Source organism: Podarcis tiliguerta (genome assembly GCF_965153285.1).
Source record: "Podarcis tiliguerta genome assembly, chromosome: 1".
Taxonomy (NCBI): domain Eukaryota; kingdom Metazoa; phylum Chordata; class Lepidosauria; order Squamata; family Lacertidae; genus Podarcis; species Podarcis tiliguerta.
The window spans coordinates 89,191,711-89,201,041 of record NC_139534.1 but is presented as its reverse complement, the minus strand read 5'-3'; the positions used below and the strand labels follow the sequence as shown (position 1 = coordinate 89,201,041).

The 9,331-nt window shown below is 43.6% G+C and overlaps 1 long non-coding RNA gene across 1 annotated transcript; it reads left to right on the top strand.

Moving 5' to 3' along the window:
- The first annotated feature begins 792 nt into the window (after nt 1-792).
- Nucleotides 793-8,962, top strand: LOC310657968. The gene is made up of 2 exons (XR_014502052.1): nt 793-4,182; nt 8,143-8,962. It is a non-coding gene; the product is annotated as an uncharacterized lncRNA (long non-coding RNA).
- Nucleotides 8,963-9,331: the final 369 nt, after the last annotated feature.

The window sequence follows — 9,331 nt, the reverse complement described above, 5'->3', positions numbered from 1 at the left end:
ATTTGGATTGCGGTCATGGATGTTTTAGTTGAGATTCCTGCGTTGCAGGGCGTTGGACTAAACGACCCTTTGATGCTTAAGCCTGTTTCAAGCTTCCTAGCTGTCTGCCTGTGTGGGGCAGGGAGAACTTGACAAGACCATCCCTTAAGGACTTGCAGTGATCCATAGGTAACCTTTTTCTTGCACAGAGAGTTCCATTTGCTGTTACGAGATGCTATAGTGTAGCACTTCCCAGAGGACTTATTGTTGTTCCATTAGCCTCAGTTGTGCCTCATGAATGGCTCATTCTGCCTGCTACATATTTTATTTTGCAGTGGTCTTGCTGCTGGCAGCTTTTCCCTGTGCGAAATCTAAGAGTCTTTATATGCGATGTGCGATCCAGTACACACACACACATTGAAGTGTGGCACTTTGTAAGAGCATTTTCTCATCATGCCCCCTCCGTCTCTTGAGATTTAGGGAGGCCAAGCCCGGTTATTTTATTCCATCGTCTTGTGTGATTCTTTCTGCATTGATATTTGGAATATATTTATTTTAAAGATATTTATATCTTTCCAGACATGAATACAAATCAAGGTGGCAAACAAACAAAAAATAAAGCTTCTGTGGAACATTCGTATGTTCAGTGAAAAGAGGGATGTCTACCATGAAAATGTTCTTTGGCCCACAATTTTGGAAGCAGGTTTTTGGTTTCACCTCAGCCAGAGGAGAAGCAGCTGTCCCAGAATCCAAATACCATTTCCTGGCTGGGCCACAAATATCCAACTTGTGTTCAGAGTACTGTAAGTTTACAGCAGACCTTAGCATCTTACCATCACCTTTCTATAAACTGTCCCCTGATGTGTGGGGCTCTGTTTGCATGCACACAGCTGTGGGAGTCATGTGCCCTCCCACCCCGCCCAGCTTGATAGTCCATACATTTCCAATTTGGGTAAATGCCAGAACAGCAGGACCAATTGTTTGCCTTGCCCCCAGCCAATTGGCACTCTTCCTTTTGGCATGAGGATCACATCCTGTCCATATGATTGCAGTGTCACACACGCCTTGCAGCTGCAACAGAGAAGTAACTCCAGTGTGTCGTTGTATGAGTGTGATAGAGGCCTGAGTTGAAATAGTAACTTTGCCTGTTGCCCCAAGTGTCTCACTTTCTGGTATTTATAACCCCATGTCAGTCCTGGGTTGTGCAGAACGGTCCTCAAGAGTGATGCATTTAGATCTGTGAGACTAAGCCAACAGCTTACTTGAAGCAAATCCCATTAAACAACTGAGCCATTGGGGCCAATACGTTTTACCCATCATTTTCCAAACTGCAAAAAATATTGCTGTTTTTTAAAAGCTGATTTGTTGTGCTAGGGCAGGGGTTGGCAACCTAAGGCCCATGGGCCACAAGCTGCCCACGGGGCCTGTTTAACTGGCCCACGAGCTGCCCCCGAACCAAGCTGCCCGCTTGGTAAGTCCCCATGCGCTGTTCTAAACTGCGCAGCGCAGCACTGGGACTCGTTTCCACGGCACCAGAAATCGCGTCTGCACATGCGCAGATGCCGAAAATTATGTCTGCGCAGACACAGACGCCGGAAATTGCGTCTATGCAGACATCGGATCTCCACTGGAGTGAACTGGCTCAGGCGAGGTAAACCTTGCCGACCCCTGTGCTAGGGCAACAGAGCAACATGATCCATTTTAAGTGTGGAAAACCTCATTTAAATTTACAGTATGCGTGTGAATCCCTCCTGCAAAATCCTAAAAGTCTAGTGGCACCTAGGATTGGACTTGGGCTGCTCACTGGAATAAACTGGATGGGGAATCTTCCCTGAATTGCCTTAGACTAGAAGCTGTGATTCTTGGCGTTGTTTTATTATGCGATCAGATAGAATTTTATGTTATATGGTACACGTCTTCAGGCACAGAGGGGGTGTTTCCTCCAGTGTTTCATTAGAGATTCATATGGATTATTGCTTGGAAGCTTACATACCAATTTGAGTAAATTTCATCCTATGCATGAAGCATTTGCTAGGAAGAATGTTTTAATTACAAATGCAATCTGAAATTTAAAGGTTTAAAACCTTGTTGGCTGCTTCGCCTTGGGCCTTTGAGAACTCTAGCTTAGCAGAGCATAACACATAATTACTGTGAGCCTAGGGAGTAAAAAAAAAAACCCAACCCAAACCATCTTCGCAGGAGAAGAAAATCTTGAGTGACTTAATAGAAAAGTATTCCCTTTAAGGACACTCTCCCCCACTTTTTTTTTTAAAAAAAGGATGGCCTCCGTCAGTGTGTCTCTGTGGAACCACAGTACTTACAATCTCTGGGGATTTCTTTGTCATTACCCTTGAGATATCTCCTAGCAAAAGTCTGAGAAGAAATCCACAGGGATCTTGAGTTACTGAGCCACACATTTTGATACTGTTCAGACCTGCATTGTGGAAGATCTCTTGTCTTGCTTCTGCCATTCTTTGGCATCCAATCCACCCTACTAAAGCAGGTATAAGGAAACTGGCCCAACAACATCTGGAGGACTAATACTGGCCTAATTTGGCAAATATAAAAGGCTTTCTTTAAGGGTGTGGTGTTATTATGACACACACAAAAATATGAATTCCGCCCCAAATTTGTAGATTTTTAATTCCTAGTGCAATTATAGGTAAAGGTAAAGGTACCCCTGACCGTTATGTCCAGTCGCAGATGACTCTGGGGTTGCATACTCACCTCGCTCTATAGGCCGAGGGAGCCAGCATTTGTCCGCAGACAGCTTCCAAGTCATGTGGCCAGCATGACTAAGCCACTTCTGTGGAACCAGAGCAGCTCACTGAAACACCGTTTACCTTCCCGCCTGGAGCGGTACCTATTTATCTACTTGCACTTGACGTGCTTTCAAACTGCTAGGTGGGCAGGAGCTGGGACCGAACAACGGGAGCTTACCCCGTCATGGGGATTCAAACAGCCAACCTTCTGATCGGCAAACCCTAGGCTCTGTGGTTTAGACCACAGCGCCACCCATGCCCCTTAGTGCAATTATAAGCTCTGTTTAATATAAGATGCAACAATTTAGCTACAAATATTTTTCACACTAAATATCTGAAATCATGACACTCAACCAGGGATGTGTGTGTGGAAATGCTCGGTTTAAAATTTTTGAAATGTTCACAGATGCAGAAATAACTTCAAAGCCCGCAGATGTCTAATAATTTCAGGCCCCTCTCTTTGCTTCAAAGATCGATCAAAAAGGAGCAAATCCTTTGACTATGGTACAGTAGATCATGCTTTTAATTACTAATTAACCTTATGGAGAAATGAAGCCTTTGTTAATAAAATGTTGCCATGCTCACTCAGGTAAGAGCAGAAGACACTACAGAAACAAATAAACAACATAAACCATATATCCTAACATATATTTTAAGTAAGAAAGTATGCCAACGAAACAAAAATGTCACCCAGTCCCATTTTATTATTATTATTACGCTGGGCTGTTTTCTGAAAAGCTCAGGTTCCCCTGTGCCTGTTCCATATTAATTCAGCTCCACGTTTTCCTGAAGTCAGCTGAGAGGGGAATAGCTCCTGCATTGCTGGTGGAACTATCTGAGTCAGACTGAGGAATATAAACAGAGAGAGCATAATTCAGCATCTGTTATGTGGGACACTGGAGAAGAAAAGGGGTCTCTCTTGATACCACCCTCGTGTTACTTGCCAAGTTCTTTCTCATACAGGATGAGCTCTTTCCTTGTCAACCTACAAACCACAATGCCTATGTTGTACTTCCATTGACAGAAGCAGTGTGTCCCTGAATGCCAAGTTGCTTAGAATCACAAGTTGGGAGAGTGTTATTGGACTCGGGTGCTGCCTGAGGTCTTCCCACAAGCATCTGGTTAGCCACTGTAAGAACAGGGTGCCCAGGCCTGATTCAGCAGGCTCCTATGTTCCTTCTTAAGAGGTATTTGTCAAAGGAGCTTTATCTGCTCATCAGGGGCCGTGAACAAGCTAATTGTCCTGGAATGGGCTGACTAGGGAGCATATGTTCTGTGCAATCTTTCCTTTTAGGGAATCAGCACAACTGTTTTTTTAAATCCAGATTCAGAGAATGCTGGGAGGAAACTGTTGCTAAAGCTGTTGGGAGTCTGGCCCTGAGGTGATTTCCGTCTGAAACCATATGGAAACAGCCCTACGATGAACCAGCAAGGCACAAATGTAATAAATAATGCTGAAGAATATTGTTGCCCTTTTCATATTGAGTCAGACTTGTGCATGTGGTGACCTTTCTGGAGTAATGTATGCTTGTGTATGCGTCCGTCCCCCCCCCCCCCCCCGTGAACATTTCAGCATGATTTTTAAAGAGTCATAGCGAAAGAGCATTTGTAAACTAAATTTAATAAGTTAATGTAGATTATGCAGGTAATGAATTTCTTTTTCCAAAAGGAGCCCTGGCCCAGACATTTTTGGAGTGCCTTGAAACAGGAAATTTAGAAAACCACAGTCTGAAACCAGAAATGTTAAGATAAGTGATACAGATTTCCCAGGAAATATTAAAAAGGTAATCTGCCTCAAGAAAATTTCTGATCCCCTAGAGCAGGGGTGGCCAACTCCCAAGAGACTGTGATCTACTCACTGTTAAAAATTGGCAGTGATTTTGGGGTTCAGGTCAAAGTTGAACTTTTTTTAGGAAGGAAAGCCCTGTTTTTTAGGGGGGGGTTCAGGTCAAAGCTGTTGAGCTTTTTTAGGGAGGAAAGCCCTGTTTTTAGGGGTTTGGATCAAGGTTGTGGATTTTTTTTAGGGGACCAAAAGTTGTTAAGGGGATCCAGTGATCTACCGGTGATCTACCAAAGACGTCCAGTGGTCTACTGGTAGATCATTATCTACCTGTTGGACGTGCCTGACCTAGAGAGTTATGTAATTAGCATGTTTATTTAACTTGTACTTAGTAAACAAAGCTAAATGGTTGAAATTCCCAAGCTTACCTAATATTCAAATTGAAGTTGACATCTATTCATTGTTACTAATGAACTAACAGTGGCCAGGGGGTGTGAGGATTACTGGAAAAATAAAGCACTGGGGGAAAACAGGTTTTGGAAAAATTTCCATCCCATATCCCTGGATTAGACAAACTAGGCAATATTTTGAGTTTTTGTAGAATGCATAAGCTTATCCCTGTACATTTTTTCCTCAACGAAATGTGCTGTTGGCTCATAGGCAGGAAGAACGTATAGTTGTCGGGAAATGGCTGGAGGCCATATGGGAGGATGCACATGCTGTGTCCCGGAACACTGGAAACTTGCATCTTTTTCAAACATAATATACCCCGCCCTCCCCAGCCAAGGCCGGGAGGATATTAGTATGAATCAAGTTGCCTTGCATGAGCCACCTAAAGATGCTTTTATTCAACATTTTTTTCTTTCCTGGCTAGAGAGCCATCAGCAAATCCTGGGCTCAGCTGAAATACAAATCACAGTACCTGGACATTAATTAATAAGAAAAAAATAGTCTTTGTGAAAAACGGATCATTGTCTTCTGAAAGAAGGAAAATTAAATCCTCCCAACCTGAGCGTAGCCAAGGGGAGGCACGGGGCAGCTGCCCCCCAATCAGTACAAATCAATACAATTCTGAGGTTCTGCCCCCCCAACAAAAGTTTGCCACCCTAACAAAAGCCTGACCCCCCCCTAAGAAAAATCCTGGCTATGCACATTTCTCCCAATTAATTTAAGGTCATCAGTTTAAAACAATATTATACAAAGTCCCCAGAAATGCAGGATTGCCATTACAACTCCCCCAATTGTTGTGTCCAGCCCACTGTAGGCTGTGGTTGTCTTACACAATGGCCTGTTCTGTATGCACTAAGGAAACTAGGGTTGCTTCCAAATGACCTGTTTACTGAGCATTCATACTGATTTGTTTGTACAAAGTTTGGGAGGATATTGCACAATGGGAACATTACACGCAGGAAGGATTATCCCACACGTTCACCTGCATTTTTGCCACCTTTATTGCAAAAAGTCAGATGGGGAGTGGGCTTGTTGTGCAATACCACCAAATCAGCTTCAGTTGCCCAACCTGAATTTGCCAGTATGGGATTGAAACCCAGCCTAAAATAGCAACAGCCTGGAAGCCCCTAATATGTACTTGCTTCTTTAAATGAAGAAACAGTAATTCAAGGCCAGTCAAATCTAAGAGAAATCGTTTCCATTCTATATAGTGATTTAGTGACTTAGTTGCCCATCTTTTCTCGAACAAAGGACAGTGATATAACATACAGCTTAGGAAATAAAAAATAGCTTGAGGAAAGTCATTGCATATTTCAGAGGAAAGGGGAAATAATGTAGTAAAAAACCAGCTTTCCAAGTTCCATTCCCAGCAGTCTATTTTTCTGCCCAGAGATCTCAGATTGCTTTTTTTAAAAGCAAGTTTCTACTTCTTAAGACTGCCAAAAAACAAAAAAAACAACAACCCACCTTTGAAATTCTGCAGAAAGCATGTTGGGGATGGAGGGGGTGAGCAAGATTTGCAGAAGGTTAAGGGACAGATTTCCAACCATGCAGAGTTCTTTGACATTCCCTAACCATAGCAGAAGTAGAATGAATCATGCCACGTAATCAAATTTGCCCAATTTTTACAAGCTGTGTTGGTTTCCCCCACCGCCAAGGAAGGGACATGTGAAATTCCATGTCTCTGGAGCTGATTGAGGAATTCCTTGGAGAATAGAACAGGTTTTGGTTGATTCAAAGACCAAATCCCTTAATCATAGAATCATAGAATCATAGACTTGGAAGAGACCACAAGGGCCATCGAGTCCAACCCCCTGCCAAGCAGGAAACACCATCAGAGCACTCCTGACATATGGTTGTCAAGCCTCTGCTTAAAGACCTCCAAAGAAGGAGACTCCACCACACTCCTTGGCAGCAAATTCCACTGTCAAACAGCTCTTACTGTCAGGAATTATTGGGCCACAGTATTGGCTGGTCCTAGAAATGCAGAAGATGCACTCTGGTGCATCTCATTCAAACATGATAAACTGTTGTTGAGCACTACACAAATCCTCGTGTGCTCTTTCCTTCACATTTGTAAGTGGTAAGTCCTATGAGAGGTGGTTGAACGAACTGAATACAGTTAGTGCAAAGAAGGACTGATTAAGACGTGTTCATAGTCTGTCAGGTAGAAAATGGAGCAAACATGTTCTCTGTTGGACCAGAACCAATGGGTGGCAATTGCAAGGAAACAGATTTTGGCTAACATGAGGATAAAACTCCTAACTGAAAATGTGGTTGAATCATGTAACAGGGTGAATGGGCTGCCTTCATTGCAGGGTTTTAAGGAGAGGTGAGATGGCCATCTGTTTGGAAGGCTGGCTTAAAATTGCAGACTTCTGCACTGAACGAAGAATTGCATTAGATGATCTCCAAGGTCCCTTCCAATTCTAAAATTATATAATTTTATGATGGCAAAAGCATTTGCTTCCACTTTCACCCAACTGCAGCTTGTCATTACGCCAGAACAAAGAACTATATTTAGCTTTAACAATGGTTTATCCAAACATGCCAGGATCATCAACGATGGTTTGAAGTTGGCTTGTTCCAGCAAATCATTGTTAAAACTAACCACAGTTCCCAGTCTCAACATAGTGGTAAGCTGTAGTTCATCAAAAATGGAAGCTGATGCTTCCTACCTTATCCTCATGGCTGTAAAGGAGGGAGGGTGTAGTGCAGACACTTGTTCATGTGCTATATATTAAGAACTATAATTACTAATTATTATGGGACGTGGGTGGCGCTGTAGGTTAAACCACAGAGCCTAGGACTCACTGATCAGAAGGTCGGGAGTTCAAATCCCCGCGACGGGGTGAGCTCCCGTTGCTCAGTCCCTGCTCCTGCCAAGCTAGCAGTTCGAAAGCATGTCAAAGTGCAAGTAGATAAATAGGTACCGCTCCGGCGGGAAGGTAAAGCGTGCTTCCGTACGCTGCTCTGGTTTGCCAGAAGCGGATTAGTCATTCTGGCCACATGACCAGATGTACGCCAGCTCCCTCAGCCAATAAAGCGAGATGAGCACTGCAACCCCAGAGTCGGCCACGACTGGACCTAATGGTCAGGGGTCCCTTTACCTTTATGAAACATAATATAGTGCTGCATAATTTATGGTCTACTAAATTTGCGTGTTTCCAGGTGCACTAGGTGCTATGAAATACTAGCAGCAAAACCAAAACACAGAAGCTCTATCCTCTAAAGCAGCTCCTGGGAACCTCTTGACTTTTCTGAAGTTCCACCAGGCATTGCTCCAGCACCTGCAAGATGTCCTACAGAAGCATCCCATTTGCAAGGTGTCCTGCACAACCATATCACAAGTGGCCAGGCAGACATCTGATAGACTGTTCCATCCTCCTGGGTCCAAGGGGCTTCGATAGCCTGGGGTGAACTTACTGACTGACTTTGCTGAAATTCAGTAGCTGTGATTCTGATCAAGCACCCATGTTTCCCCATTTGCCTTACATACTGTTTTGGAATATCTGTTAATATGGCCGAATGCCTTTCTTCCCTCTGCTTTTTCCTCTTCAGAAATCTTGTATTTGCAAGCACTGAAGATGTGAAAGAGCCCTGGAGCTGCTTTATGCCTTTATACCTTGATAGTACCATATCCATGCCTGCCCCCACAAGTTGCCTCCTATCTCTCTGTAAATCATAGAGGTACACTTTACAGCATCTCAGACTAACCTGTCTCTTGATGCCCTTTGAAGAATCTGCTGTTAACCTGATGATGCCCTCTCTACACATATCATATCATGTACCAGGCTCCCATTTATTTATCCCCCAGGCAGCAGCAGTGGCGGCTGCTACCACAGCTTTCCCTTTCTGCTGAGAAGAAGGACACACAAAGGAGTCTCAGCAGCTGCCTAAGGTTAAAAAATTCATCATTCACCCACCCATAAATGGATGTTTTTCTCAGTCTTTTAAAGAGTCACTGTAAATAAAAACCCTCCGTAAGTCATGTTTTGTGTGCTTTCTTGTTGTTGGCTCCCTTTTTGTTTGGAAAGTGTTGTCGCATGAAAATGGTTATGGCCTTGTGGAGGGAGCAGCCTTGCATCTCTAGTCAGCCAGAGTGCATGTTTACAGAGTTTTTAACTGTCCTTAAGTTATGACACTTGAACACTGATAAACTCTGTGCCCTACAGTAAGAATGGACATCAAGAGCTGCATTATCTAGGAGGTGATCTCTTGAGAGTCGCCTGTCAATGGGCAGCGGTAGAGTTAGTAGTGGGCAGGAAGAATGGATTAGTTTGAATTAAACAAAACAGGTGCTGATACCACCTAACACACCCCACATTCACCACCACCTCCACTCCACACTGGTTCTCTT